Genomic DNA, 16,421 nt, shown 5'->3' with positions numbered 1-16,421 from the left:
TGACTAATTTATGAGTTTAGTGAGAAATTCTTTGTAAAATAAATTCTAGCAAAGAGAGAGGACCTGAAAATGAATTCCCTCTGCACAACATGTGTGTATGGTCCCATTAGCAGTTGCACAGTGGGCAATCGATTAGGGAGGGAAAAATGGCTTTTTTTATGGTAATGGATTTTGAGCCTCCTGGTGATAATTTATTTACTAGAAATTTTGCAGAGCTGGCTAGCACACTGATGAAAACCCTCTGAACATGTTCATTTAAAAAAGAGGAAAAAAGTGCCTTGGCTTATTTTTGAGAAATATTGTTATTAAATCATTGGAAACATATTGATAAAATATGCCTGAAAGCAACACTGCTGTAATTTATAATACAAATTACATTGCTATTGACAAATGGCAATTTAATCCTGCAATTAACTTTAACAATTTGAAATTCTCTGTTACATTTTTTTAAGAAAAACCTTAAAAGACACTCAGTAACACTGTGCTAGGCCACTCAGCAGCGCTGGCTTTCTTTAAAAGCAATCCCATCCCCTTTGTATTTCTTTTTTACAGAGTTACCCTATCCATCTACAGAGTAAGGTATAAAACCAGGATATTTTCACCCTGACTTTCAACTTCTAGAGAATCCTGAGACAAAACAGACTCCCCTACTTCAAAGTTCCTTGATACAGGATGAGAGAATGGAGTGGCCTGGTTCAAAGAATGTGAACCTCAGAATCAGAATGACCCATGTTTCCATTTTACTTCCACCACTTACTGGCTCTATGGTAATGGGCAAATACAGTTTCCTTACCGAACCTCAGCTTCTTTATTTGTAAAATGGAGAAAAATAACACCTACTTTGGAAAAAGCGTAGAAAAAAATGAAGTAACATGCATGCACCATATGCCTATGCTTCTACTTCATATCCATTAGCCCATGTCCTGCACCTCCCACTTCAAGCAATGAGGCCTTCCAGGTGCTACCATCTTTCTCCATTTTCCATTGGGGGAGACCTCTCTTTTCCGCTCTACTCGGAATGTGGGAGAGAAGTGCTTGTTAGTAGGGGCGATTCAATATTCATTTATTCATACACATATGCATAACCTTCTACCTGGCCTAGGGAGCACATGGATAAAGGAAAGCAGGAAGGAAGAAGTTAGGGACAGTTATTAATAAAGGTGCTTCTCTGGTTGGCCTTGCTAATGGCTGGCTATGAAATGGTGATATCAACAGAGCTAAGGAAGGAAAAAAGGATAATAAAGGCTTCTGACTTTGGAGATACAGGGATTTTACACAAGTGAATATAGAAGCCAATTAAAAATATAATTAAGAACAAAAAGGGATTTTATATAAAATACGTTAGAAAGATAAAACAAGCATGGAATATGTATGCACCTAACCATATAGTCTCAAAATATATAAATCAACAGAGTGCACTAAGGAGAATTACATAAATCAATTATTTATTTGGAGATTTAAACTACACTTCCCAGCACCAAGAGAATAAGCAGAAAAAAGAAAAAAATAAGGAAACATACAGAATATATTAAGAACATGATTTGAACAGTTTGACTTAATAGACAAATATATAGAGCTTCACCTCCTATAACCAATTAATACATATTATTTTCAAGTACATATAGAACATTCATAAAAATTGACTATATACCAACCAAAGAGAGCATAAATCCCCAAGATTCATCCTAAGACAATAGTCTCTGACAAAAATACAATAAAATCAGAAATTATTCATAAAAGGTACAGCCAAGGTACCACACAACTCCTCTGGAAATGGCAAAAATATGCACTATTTCTAAATAAGTCTTTGGCTAAAGTTAAATCTTAAGACATATTAGAAAACAGTTAAGTGGCATCCAAAATAGTACATTCAAAAGTGGGTGGGCACAGATAACTTGTAACATTGAGAGGAATTTGTAGCTGTAAGTGTTTTAATCTGAAAATGAGAAAAAAAAATTGAAAACTGAAGAGCTAAGCATTTAAAGAATTTAGTAAATCCAAAAATATAAAAATGAACAATATTAGTATATTAAAAATATTTATTCTGATTAGAAAGTATTTATCCCCTCAAATTAAAGATAATTTAACATCAGTAAGGTAGCAGTGTAATTTGATACATTAATGGGCAAAGGAAAATAGTCATATAGTTATTTCAATAAATAATGAAAAATTATTTGCAAATATAATCCATCAATTAAAACTTAGAAAATTGAGAATAGAGAACATTCTAAGTATGAAGAATATTGTATTCCCAAAACTTACAGAAACTTCATGCTGAATACAGCAAACTTAGAAACATAGTAAAATTGAAATTCCAGTGTTAACTGTAAAACTCTCTTAACAGTAACTGAATAAATGAAGAGAAATAGTGAAATGAAGAGAAATAGTAGCTCAAGATATCATGCATTTCTCTTATAAAGACATTATTTTTCCTAAATTTGGTCTATAAATTAAATAAAAGCCCAATATCCAACATACTATTTTGCAGAACCTAGCTAACATTCACATATATACATACAGAGTTAAAAAAAAAACTAAATAAATAAGGCCAATTTTTGACAGAGAAATGTAAAGAGGGACATTTTCCTATCAGAGGATGAAAAGCATTAAACAGACAGTACTGTGCTGATGAGAGATGCACCTCCACAACAGAAAAGACATTTTCTAAGTATGAGGACTTTGAAGAACTATAAAGGTGGAACTACATAGCCATGGGAAAAGGACACATTTCCCTAGATGGTATTGAGAAAATTGGTTCACAAATAGGAAGAAAAAATTAATCTGGATCTCTTCCCCATATCATGTTGAAAAATTGACTCAAAATTAGTTAAAGTCCTAAAGATAAGAGGTAAATGTATAAAGCTAAATGAAGAAAATGGAGAGGAATAACTCTCTGTCTTAAGGGTGGAGAAAGACCTCCTAAATAAGATCTAAGAAGCAAAACATTCAAGTAAAAAATAAATGGTTTTTGAATACAACAGAAAGTTTTCTGAAACTTCCGTTTTAACAAAGAGTTCCATTGGTACAGTTAACAAATGAAAGAATGGGAAAAGACAGTTGTTCTATATAAAATGACACACGATTAGTATTTTGCGCACCCAAGGAATTCTTTAAAATCAACAAGAAGACAGGGAGCCCATAAGAAAAATAGGATGAACACTAAATGGTTAAAAACAATATGAAGACATATGCAAACACTTTCATAACGAGAAAAATAAAAACTGAAACTCTGAGTCATCAATTCACACCCATGAGATTGGCAAAATTAAAATCTGAATGATTCCAAGCGAAGAGGCAAGCCAGAAGTGCGAAATAGGGAATCCCAAGCATTGCTGGTGGGAGTATAAACTAGGATAATGAGAGCAACTTGGCTGTACTTAGAGTAATTAATCAAACATACAGCCTCTGACACAGCAACTCCTGGACATGTATGTGTAGAAACTTTTTCACAGATCTAGGCAGAGATCTGAATAAGAATGTCTACACTAGTATTGTTTATGTGAGTGCAAAAACTGAAGCCCATCCATATGTTCATCAATGTAAGAACAGATAAGAAAAATGCATTGGAGTCATCTAACAGAATACGATGCAGTTACGAGAAGAAATAAATTAAATGTAAATACACTGGAATAAATGGATCCTAAAAACTATACTTAAAGGAAAAATAAAAGACAGACTTTTAGCACAGTGTCATTTATGTAAAATGACCCACAAAAAGAGCATTCTTTATTGGACAAAGACAGATACATATTTAAGAATACGTATCTACCACATTAGCATAGCTCATTATGTCTGTAAGAACAAGGGAAATAAATGAGGGAAAAAACAAACAAGAGAGGCCATGCACAGATCAAGGTTGACAGTGGACATGATATGAGATGTGTGATTAACTCAATATTCTGCTCCCACGGTTATGGGAGTGTTAAGAAAAACCAACATGGAAGCCACAGTTTGAATATACCCTTGGATCAAACACTCACTGTCAAGTAACCAAAACTAACAACTGCCCTGATATCCCCAAAATGCTTTCTTCCTGTCAGCATGAACTTATAGCTTCCTAGATAATCAGCTATAAACAAGTAAGCTTATTCAGTGAAAAGGAATGTAAGTTTCTAGTAACCAATCACTTAAAACACAAAACAAATGTACTTACTCATTCACACTTTATGAACTGAGCTACAGCTACTGAGGGCTGAAATTCTTAACCACTTTCAGCTGGAAGTCTCTCTGTTCTTGAATAGTTTGCTTTTTGCTCAACAAACTCACATATCAAATAAAGTTCTCTGAATTTTCTTTTGACATAAGAAAGGAAATAAGAGGAAGAGGGAAAAGGAGGGGAGGAGGGTGAAAGAAGGAAAAACTGAAGAAATACTTGACAGTTATATAAAAAGAGCTCAAATATGATTAGACAAGTGTAAGTATTTTTGTATCTGATGTGCTGGTTAAAAATAAGGCCCAAGCTTGGCTGAAGAAATTCAAGACTTCTACCTAGTGTTACCATGGTCAGATGAGAGGGCCTTAAGTTTTTGGAATCTAGATGATCCATCTCTGAATCCCAGAGACTCCGTGTGTGATCTCAGTTATATTTCCATATGTTTACGCCCCAGGGCTCTCAGAGCCCTTTTCAGGTTTAGTGAGGAGTCAGAGTTACAGCCAGGTGTCTCCATTGCTCCACTGCAAACAGGTGTTGAGAAAAATCCTGAAAATACTAAGTCTGAAGAACTCTCTACCTTCATCTATTTTAACGCTTCTTCAATCCTAGCTCTGCCTCAGGGTTTAAACCGCGCATGTCAAAACCCCACCTCAGCTGTACTGAGAGACAATCTCCAGTGATGGGGACTGTCAATCTGTCTTCCAGCGAGCTCTATGGGTGATTCTAATGGGGCCAGACTGGCACTAACAGGAGGACTGGCCACTGGGACTCACCCACCTATTTTAACTTCCATTAACTGCAAAGCATCCTCCCAATAGATGTTCAGCTCCTTCTAGAGAAATGAAAACAATGGAAGAGGAAGGTGCCCACAATTTGAGGGGAGGATACAATCTTATATTCTCCTTGCTAAATATGCTTTCTTTAATCTTTCCATGATTAGGTTGCCAGTGACTGAAGTTTACCAACTGCTGCTTCTCTATAAAACTGAGGTTATCTTAAAGAGTTTCACCAGATCATTGTTAAACTCCAACTAATGTTGTGTTCATTATAAGTATAACAAATAGCCATTAGAAAGAGGAGTAAACAGACCTTTGGGAGCATCTGACTATGAAAAAAATACTAGTAGGTTTGCCCCTTCTTGTCCTTAGCATGCTTCAGACATTTTGTCTAATATGGATACTGGCTCCTTTAAAAGACATCAATAATAGACTTTGAATATTTAAAATGCACATGAAAAATGAAACTATTTTGACAGATTTACTCAAATTGTATGCAAATGTAATGCATATTTAATGCAAATATACATGTCATTCTCTTAACTATTTCCTATGCTTCACTGTGCCCCTCAGTAAAATGCTAATGGCTCATCTGTGCTTCTTTATTCTATTTAGCAATTAATTGTTAATATAACTTGTGGGTACCACACAGTGGTTGGAGTAAAAGGAATGAAAGAATAGGTGCTCGACCTTGAGAATATTCTATTTCAGCTGGGGAGAGAATACATGCCCCCAAATCACCCACACAGGCTCATGTTTGTGAATTTCCTATCTTGCTGAGCGGCATCACTCACAAACCTCTAAGGATCAAGAGGAACCCCTGAGAATTATCTCAGACTTTCTCACTTCATACTCATGCCCTGTAAGTCACCAAGCACCACCTATCTTTCAAATCCACTCCCTTTCCCCTATTCCAAGATTTCTTTCTCAGTTCAGCTCAGTAGTGAATAATGGGATAACTTTAAGAGCATCTCACTGGTTTCTCTGCCCTTAGCCTTAATCCACGCTCTATTTTGCTCCCAGAATGATATTTCCGAAACTCTTGGCTGACCAACCCATGCTTAAAATTCTTCAATGACTTTCTAAATAATACTTTAAATTGTATACACAACGTTTAGGCTTTTCATAATTTTCCCTTATTGGTTCTTCTGTCACTTTTAAACTTGCATTCTGTAGTCAAGTCATAAGCGACGACTTGAAATCCCTTCATATAACAACAATCAAGCTTTGACTCATGACGATACTTCCACTTGTAATGACGTCCCCTTTAGTTCTCTCCCTTTCTCTCACGTGGTTGGTGAACTCCTATTCATTCTCCTGGAGTCAGCTCAAATGATCACTAATAGTGAGTCACATCATGCCCCCACGTTGAAATGGGTGCTGCTTATTATATGTTTCCAAAGAATTCTATTAACATCTTGTAGCATTTTTCTTTTGTTCCAATGGAGGTAAAAAGGAAACCATATGTAACTCTAATAATGTATACTTTTATTTATGTATATCTCCTCCTTTAGTAACAAGCCCCATCCAACTTCCACACCCAGCCAGACTAATACGGGGAACTACTTTAAGCCACATATATATCCATATGCCCCAGAGTAACAAGCTCTTGGTAATGTCCCTACTATTCTACAACTTCAGTTGTTTAGAACTATAGGGCAAGAGAGACTATGGTTTGCAGTTCATTTCTAGGCCCCTATGATGGAGCACAACTTACACGAACAGCACTGCCCCCACCATATCACCAGTGCTACCACCACTAATATCATCACTGAGGATCTTCACCACAGAGAGCCAGTGTTACTGATGGAATTGTTTTCTAACCTTTGGGTGAGTGGTGGGCTGAGGCAGGGGGATGGTGTGAATATTTACTTCTTGTGCCCCCCATCAGAGCATAAGCTAGGCTCTTTTTCTTCTTTTTTCTTCTCTTCTCTTCTGCTTTCCCAGAATCTATGAGAAAGTCCAGCACATGCTAGGCATTCAGTGGATGTTTGATGGATGGATGAATGAATGAACAAATGAGAGTATATAAAGTATAAAGCAACCGGAGAATAGTTCAAAGTCCCCGGGATAAAGGAGTTTTTTCCTAGGTTGATGGGATCAGACTGCTGAAAGAACTGATTACAAGGGAAGGATCACTGTGGAATAAGAAAATTAAGGAAAGAGTTACATGAGATTTGAGCTAGATCTTACAAAAAATAGAAATTAAATAAGTAGAGAAAATTAAAAAAAAAAAAACACTTGAAGCTAAACATATATAGATGGATATAGTGCTGTGAAGGACCAAGACCATACTGATGGCTACACAGATTACATGGCATCAAGAGAAACTTTAAGTATCTGGCCTGGTGGGTTAAGGAATTTACATTGATCTGGAATAGGCAGCCCATGTAAGAAACCAGTGTACTGAGGTCACTGTTTGAAGACTTGATATATAAATCTCATACTTCATTTCTTGAAATCAGGGGAGAATGAAGTGAACTGTTGTATACAAGTAGAGAGTTATGCTCTCAGTTCATCCTAATTAATACACCACCAGATATCCCAAAAGTTCTCAGGAACACTTTTTGAGTTCTGTATACTAGGGTCCCTTTACTGGTAACTTAAACGGGGACATTTCAGACATACTATGATTGTTGTTTAACAGACAACAAGAGCAACTCTGTACAATGGGGAAGAGTAGAAACTGAAGGTTGTCTAACAAAGTGAATCTGCAAGAAAATGCAGAAAAGTGAAATAAAATCTCCTAAGGAGAACTGATATGAGAGGAACAGTCCAAAGCCAAATATCACAGAATATTAAATGTTCATAAATGATTATCTTGATTTTTCATTTTAAAGAAAAATAATTTGAATTACCTCCTAATCCTGTATCTTTGACCTAGTTCAGAAATAATTCACAAACAACTCATTGTTAATTTAATTACATTTATATTGTATAGGAAACTTTATTTCTCAAAGTGATGGCTTTCTGAAGTACTGATACCAAGCAGGATGTGGACAGAAACACAACTGAGAACAGGGTTTACACTTTACTTTCTTGGTATCATTAGTTCCAGGCACTTACCAGGCACAGAATAAATGTTTGCTGAATGAATAAATAAACAAGTCAGTAGTATGAGGACAAATGGGACTTGATCAGGCTATAGGGGAAACTTGAAGCTTGGTATTAACTGACCTAGTAACCATAAGCTCAGTATTAAAAAATCTGGAATAAACCTATCTATGAAATGTGAAGAGTCTCTTTACATGCAATTATCTATACTTATAAAGAATAATTTAAACAGTCTAGAAGCAACACATATAAGAGGAAATCCCTTCTTCAATTCAAACACTGATCATTTTCAAGATCACTGTAACTCGAAGAAGACAAGTTACATTTGGGATTTTCCTACTTTCTTCATCACAGAAAGACCTGTTAACTGCCCATGACAAACATCCACTATACATCCATTTCCATCTTGCAATTTAGTCCAAGCCTTTCTGGAAAATGATAGCAATATAAAATATGCAGAGAACATCCATATCCCTTCAGGCTCAGAATGAGCTGAGCATCTCTGAAAATATTATGCAAATACAAAAATGTTTTCTGTGGCCTAGGCCACTTAGCTGGAGCTTTCAATACCTTCAGATCTTGGAGAAAGTCAAAGAATGAATAATGGAAACAGATTTATTTTCACTGGGTGCCAAGTGGGGGTTCAGTTAATTCTACCAAAGATATTCTCCCCTGTCCCTCCCCACTGGCTGTTCATATTTTCAATTTTAATAACACAATAAAATGACTAGGAATGTTCACATGGCTCTGGATATATTATATTAGACCCTCCACTGAAGAGAACATTGGGCTGAGATATAACCGATCCATTAATTTCAGTTGTTACCACAATCAATCCTGGTTACTACAGTCCAATTAATTATTTTATGATATGTATTGATTGGTAAGATTATTTTTTTTTAAAGTAGGCAGAGCCACAGGATCCCTTTTGGTCTAGGCAAACTATGAATATGACAGCCTCCCCAGAGGAAAAAAATTTTGTCTTTATTTCGCTAGGTTGTCTAATTGTCATTCGGGCTCACAAGGTGAATAGATAACTCATTTTGCCAGAGAACCATGATTTTGCATGGCATATTCAAATGTTTTGAAGACAGAATAAAATGTTTCCCATCTTAATACACTCCAGCCTCTTTGGTACAAGAAAATAAGCACCAATATGCCTCTCTTCCATCGGTAAGAAGCAGCTAGTGATTTGAATTTCCTGTATTTCTTATTAATCAAGAGCGAGGAAAAAAATTACAACCCTGAGTCCCCCCGACTTAGCAGAGTCTAATGTAACCTCCGTGGTGTCCATTGCGTCCCCACTTCTGCAGAACATGTCAGATTCTTATAAGAACTAATTAGTAGCTTTATGAACTGGAACACCACTGCACAAATTCAGAACTCCAGACTGAAGAGTTACAGGTTAGTTTTTATCATGCCAGGAAGAAGTGTTTTATGATAGAAGAGGCATATGTATTTATTTGTCCCTTAGGTGCAACTGTGTTCAAATTAGACATAGTATCAGTCCGCAGATCACCCCTATCAGGATTAGCCTTGTTTATAAGATCCAGGAGAACATCAGTTCACTGCGAGATATGTCATCTGAACCCATTAGCATGGAACAGTTTTCTTTATACATTGTTTCTTTATATAGTTAAAGTACCTGAATGTTCTTCTAAAAAGGAAAAATAATAAGTATTTTTCTTTACTCTGTATTAAATTCCTTCTAGGAAGACAAATTTATTACAGACTATAATTACTTTCTCATGTTCTTCTAGGTTTTTTGGGGTTGTTTTTGTTTTTTTAGAAAATGACTTACTCTAAATTGCATCGAGTAAAGACTACTTAATACAATTAATCACTTGTCACCAAGAATTATTTACTTAAAACTAGAATTTGCTGAAAAGCATCACATCATTTTTTTACTTGTGCCACTAAAGGTAATTGTGTAATTAGTAACCGGTTTACAGAAGCATGTTTTTCACATAATGCTGATAACCTAGGTCTAAATTGCCCTTTCCATCCAGGATCCAAAGGCACTTTATAAATCATTGTATTTAAGTCTCTACTCACACCTGCTCACGCCCACACAAACTGCAAACAGGGTGCATTTAAAGAGGCCATTTAATACTAGGATACCTACCGCAAAGAATTCTCCACTGGAGTGAAATGCCGCAAAGTTTTAACAGATGCTCAGAAACAATAGATACCAGTTGAGGTAAAGAAATAAAGAATGTCATCTCCAATTAAAACTACAGGAAAGATTTAGCAGGGAAGAATGTAATTACTCATTTGGACTTCGGCCAGGATACCAGAGCTAATATCTTCACATTGGGGAAACTTTTTCTAAAGCTTTAAAAACTCATCCATGTTACAACTGTACTTTAATATCTCAGCTAAAACAGAGTTTTCAGGAAATAGAAGACAAACAGAAGTGGTCTCTACCACATCAATTTAATTATGGTTACTCTGTACCCCAATTGAAAACACACACACATTTCCAGAAATTAAGACTGGGAAGGATCAGAAAGACTAGATTATGGGCAGAGAGCTAAAGGATGGAACAAGAAAAGGTGCCCCAGAATTAGCGGGTTGACACACAAGATAGAGGCTGCAGGAAAATGGTTGAAATTGAATTTAAATAATCAAATATCCTTTTGTTTTCTAGTCCTGTACTACATCCCCACTTGAAGCATTATTACCAAGATGATCTGCCAACAAAAACAAACTATAAAAATAACAAGGGCATACCTGGAAAGGGCCTTCGGAATTATTCCTGGTTTGCTGAAGGAGAAACTGAGGTCCAGAGAATGGAGACAAACGCCCAAGGCCACAAAGCTGAAGATAACTTCATGATACACTCAGATATTTGTATTTGGAAAATTACATGATTACGACCAAGGTCCTGGCATCTTTGCACACTTCTGGTAATTTTAACCTTCGTCAAATGTCCACAATTTTCCAGCCCTGCTGGGCAGAAAGCCACGGGGATTTGCGTGCATGTGTTTATACAGCTTAAGAGTCATCACCTCTCCACCTTATTATTTGTAGGACAAAAACTAGTTTCCATGCTCTCCACTAGCAGATGGTGGGGAGAACAGGAGAGTACAAAGTGCCACGAGTAATAAATTGGAAAGAAATACTCATAATAACTATGATTAGAAGAACTGAGCACAATCCATAGGAAAATACAGGCCTGCCAAGTCCAACTCCTCTTTCACTTCAGCCTCCCCTCCCACCTCCGAAACGAGCACACCCCGGTGTCCTTAAATACTGACTTGGAATTAAAACGGATTGTTTGCAGCTGCTCACACGCAGGCTTCTTCAGTTGGCCCCGCCCAGTGTTTACATGTGGCGTCTCTCCCCAGCCTCCGTTCTTGCCAGGGAAGGCCATTTGAGAAACCACAGGACTGCAAGCTGAACAGAATGTATTTTATGAGTCAGCTTGATTCTCATCCATGGGCTGAGCGTCTGTAGTGTTAAGCCATTAGCCCCGTTGCCTGGTTTGAAAAGAAACTTGCTCTCTTTGGTTATCCCCCTAACAGTGGTAGCTGCAGGATTCAGCCCTTTTTGCTTCTTCTGTTTAGTTTCTGTCAAGTTCCCCTTTCCCTCTGTTCATCTTCCATAAATTTTGTGACGGCTGAGTAGCATTTTAGAGCTCAATAGGGATAAAGTACTGCACTATTTCTGATTGTAGCAGCTACTGGTAATTTTCGAAACCCTGTTTTTAAGCAAGTGGGGATGAAATTGTTCTTGCATCTGGCCAAGTGTGGCCAATGGGAGGGTCGAGATTAGTTTGCAATATGACCTGCACATGGGCACTGATCAGATGCCCCGCGGATACTGATCTTAACACGGGGGAAGCGAGGGCGTGAGTGGGGAGGAGCTCTCTCCGCCTAATGGGTACTTCACGGAGCACGGTTCCACCAGCAGGTGGGAGCATAACTGATCTATCTCTGATTCAAAGTAAAAACCGTTTTGCCTACAGCTACATGCACACACAAAAAGGCATTAATAAAGTAAAATTTAAGCCTTGTTTTACAGGTGTTCACTGTGGGATGCGACGTGGACAAGAGTATTGCTAAGGTGGCAAATACAGGCAGCATTATAAATGCTCTACTTATACAATTTTTTCGAGGACGGGCTCAACATTTCCCCAAATTTGCTCCGCAAAACAGAAGAAAAACTGCCAAGTTTCTTTTTTTTTTTTTCCAGTTCTAAACTGTGCAGCTGACAGCCACATATTCAGATGCTAATAAAGTCCTTTTTATTTGATAACAGTTAAAATGTCTTATTCTTTAAAGAACGGTGATCATTCCTTTTGATATGAACTATAGTACTTTGTAAAGCTGGGTGGCGTGATCAGGCTATAACCTAAATTAACCTTTTTTCCCCCCGGGGTTTTAAGTTAAATTTCCAACAAGATCTGAGCTCACAGATATAAGAAAATACATTCTTCCCTCCACATTTTACAGTCTAATAGAGAAGATATACAATACTGGCCAAATCTGCCTCCACCAGGGGAACACATACGGTTGCAGTAATGGTGTGCTGGAACCTTCTCTTACTTGAAATGGCTCCTGAAAGTCACCTGTTAAATATTTAGGTACTTCACAAGTTGCTTATTAAAGCATTAGTTGATTGAATCTGGCTGTGGTGGAGGGAAATCTGCAAACCTCATGAATCAGGGACATTTTTTTCACCAGGGAAAGCCAGTCACTAGCCCAACACTGGTTGCAGTAACAAGTGCCTCACCCCATGTCTTCTCCCCTCCTTTCCTCATGCTTGTCTGCTTTGTCCTTTAAGAGCTGATGACATAAAATAGAAGCATGTTTACAAATTATTTTTATTTAAAAAGGTTTTATATTTTAAATTTCAAAACAGTGTGTGATTAGAACTTTGAACATTTCTTATAAAATAAAACCAAAAAATAAAATAAAATGCTTCATTCTTTCCTTTTACATGGGCCTTACCCTAACACGTATAAAATAAAAACTAATTAAGTTTGGCCCATGCACAATGCCTCACAGGTAACAGTAGTCCATAAATATACATGCACTTGAATTGAATCAAATACAGTTGAATCAAATCAAATCAAATTGAACTGAATTCAAATGAATAGACTAAAGCCTGCAATAATACAAGATACTTTTGCTTTTTGTATTAAGTTAAAACTGTCTTTGGTACTAAAGTATAATTGCTTCCTGCTTAAAAAAATGATTTATGTTTATTGTTTATAAGGCTCTGTAAGTTTGCTGTGAATGGTATCCTTTTTTCATGAATTGGCCATATTTTGATTATCTGTGCCAGTTTATATCTTAGATTGAAACATAATGCTATAAAGCAATACTGGAACTTTAAATTACTTTGCAATATGGATTTTATCTTTACTTGAATCACACCTTGCTTTACTGATGAAGTTTATTTTATCTGCAATTTTTGATTCATATGCATTACTATGGTCTCTAATACTTCCACATTAATTACATATTAATTTTTACTGCATGTTAGTATCAATCGTCAGTACACAGGTGATACTGTGAGGCTTCCTGCCATAGTGTGGGAGGTAAGAACAAAGACACTGGGTCTAAAATACTTGAGCTTGAATTCTGCTGGTAGAGTGTGGCCAAATTACTTGTCTCTTTTAATCCTTAAATTTTTTATCAGTGAAGTATAAGGAAGTACCTATATTACAGAGATGTGTGCTGATGAAATGAAATGACATACTAAGACAAGTAAGCCAGAAGAAGAAAGAAAAATACCATATCACTTCTATGTGGAATCTAAAAAAATGACACAAATGAACTTATTTACAAAACAGAAATAGACTCACAGACATAGAAAACAAACTTATGATTACCAGTGGGGAGTGGGGGGTGGAGGGAGAAATTGGAAGTTTGGGATTTGCAGATACTAACTACTATGTATAAAATAGATACACAACAAGGTTCTATTGTATAGCATAGTGAACTATAGTCAATATCTTATAATAACCTATAGTGAAAAATAATTTGAAGAGGAATATATATGTATAACTGAAACACTATGCTGTACACCAGAAACTAACACAACATTGTAAACTGACTATATTTCAATAAAAAAAGAAAGAAAAATGAAATGATGGATGTAGAAACTTTAATATAGGGGCATACACACACACACATAAAGCTCTATAAATGTTAGCAACCAAAACACATGAACAAGCAATGAAAGAGGAAAAATCTGCAGTCCAAGTGTCTTCAAGGTCTATAAGATATCTACTGAAAGAGTAAAAGAATTGGATGAGATTGGTGGGTACCCTCTGAAAATTTTGACGTAGGAAAGGAAACTAAATTGCTATAGTATTTCTAAGTGTCCAGGAGGAACACAATAATAATTACTTATATGTATTGGACAGCTGCTATGTGCCAGGCACTTTCTTAGTGCTTCACATGCATAAATGATTTAACCTTCAAACCAGTCCTCTGAGGTAGACACTCTTGCTCGTATTCTCATTTAGAGATATGACAGCTGGGCTAGGGAGAAGATCTTCTCCAAGTCTTATACAATAAAATGATGGAGCAAAGCTTTAAATCTTGAATGCAGGAAATAACTGTATAATATTACTCCTTAGAGTACATTATATATACACATATATATCATATATAGATATATGTAGATAACACATATAACATATTTAACACACACATAATGTTTATTTACAGGATCTATTCTAGCCTTTTTCAGGAAAATATTAACTCATTTAATATTTATAATAAACTGATTATATAGGTACTATTATTAATCTCATTTTATAAATGAAATAACTATAACTAAGGGACAGATAGGTTAAATAACTTGCCCAGGGACACACAGCTAGTAAATAGCAGAGCGAGACTCGAATCTAGGCAGCCTGGCTCCAGAATCAGCTAGTTACATAGCTGCTCTGTTCCCCACTTAGAAGGGATTTTAACAGTCCGGATACATCAGCAAGGGGATCTTTATTGTGGAAATAACTATGGGGTTTACTCCGCGAATTTCCAAGATATTCTTTCCAGGGACAAAACTTATCAGTGTAGAAAAAGATTCTGTACTTGTTACAATCTGATTATAATTTATTTTTTCACATTGTTCTCCATACACAGAGATTGCTTAAATATTTCAATTCTTATGATACATCTACATTTTTCAGAGGAAATTAGTTAAATTGGCATTCTGGCTTTATATCTCATTCTGAGTCTGATTAATGTGAATCATCTTCTAGAAGATAAGGTTTATGAACCTGCTGGACTTTTGGCCATATTATAAACAGTTGTAATACCAACCTATGCAACGTTTAACAAGCATCCAGTATTTTCCCATGTTACATTGCTCCTCTAAACCTTCATAAGTTATGCAAATTAAAATTTCTTTTCTTATTTGTATCATTACTGCTAAAGGAAGGTTTTTTAAAAAAAGAATTTTAAAAAAGGCTAAAAAAAAGCTAGCCTTCAGTTTGTTAGGTTTGATGAATTTTTGTTGATAACGCGAAATCACTGGTCTGAACATGTTTCTTGGATGGTTGCGTGTTTTTAATTGTGTGCACTCTTTCTATGTCTCGGCGTAGAGACTTAATCACTCTAGTTCTAAGGATTTGTTTCAGAGTGAAACAACCTTTCTCTAAACTCTAGAATAATCCTCTCTGAAGTCTGCTCTCCATCTGTGTTCCCAAGTCTAAAACTCTCCCCCTCCATCTGCTAAATTCAATAATAACTGTAACACTAAGCAGCAGGTAGAACCAATATGCTGGCTCAAAACTGAGTCCTGAAAATGAATCTGGCATCCCTGCTGCAGAATCATCTGTGTTTGCTGATCTGTCCCCATTAGTCTCCAGGGAATAAGAGAGAAACACTGCAATGGACAAAGGAGGGGGGATTTTTCTAATTAATTGAAAACAATAATAGCATAAAAGTCATCAGCCTTTTGCCTGCATAATGACAGCTTTGTGAAACAAGAAAATGAAAATGCCACAGCTATAGCTCCCAAGTTGGATGGGAAAGAGCACAAATGTGCACATATACACCCATCCCCACAACATACACCTCAAAATTCCATCACAGAAACTTATCTTCAAGGCTAAAAAACTCCACCTGCCAAATTATGATTACAGTGTATGAATAGAGAGGGTGTAATCATAAGTATATAGAAATGGAAAGTAAAGAGATTATTTAAATATTACAGGGCTGAAATTTCATGTTTCTATTAAAAAATCATTTCTCTTAAAACCACCCTTGGAAACACCATCTTTTATTACTGAAATACCTGAATCACTCATTAATTAGAAGCTCAGGATGTGATGGCACATTCATGCTGTCTCTTCCAGCTGTTCGAGTTTTTAAAGTCATAAATTGTTCTCCTGGTCTTGTAGTTGAATAAATAAGTCGCTTTTGAACACTGTTAGGGGCATAGATAAACCATACACACTCTCCTCCCCCCCT

This window comes from Vicugna pacos, chromosome 1 (genome assembly GCF_048564905.1).
Source record: "Vicugna pacos chromosome 1, VicPac4, whole genome shotgun sequence".
NCBI classification, from domain to species: Eukaryota; Metazoa; Chordata; class Mammalia; order Artiodactyla; family Camelidae; genus Vicugna; species Vicugna pacos.
This window is presented reverse-complemented; position numbering follows the sequence as displayed.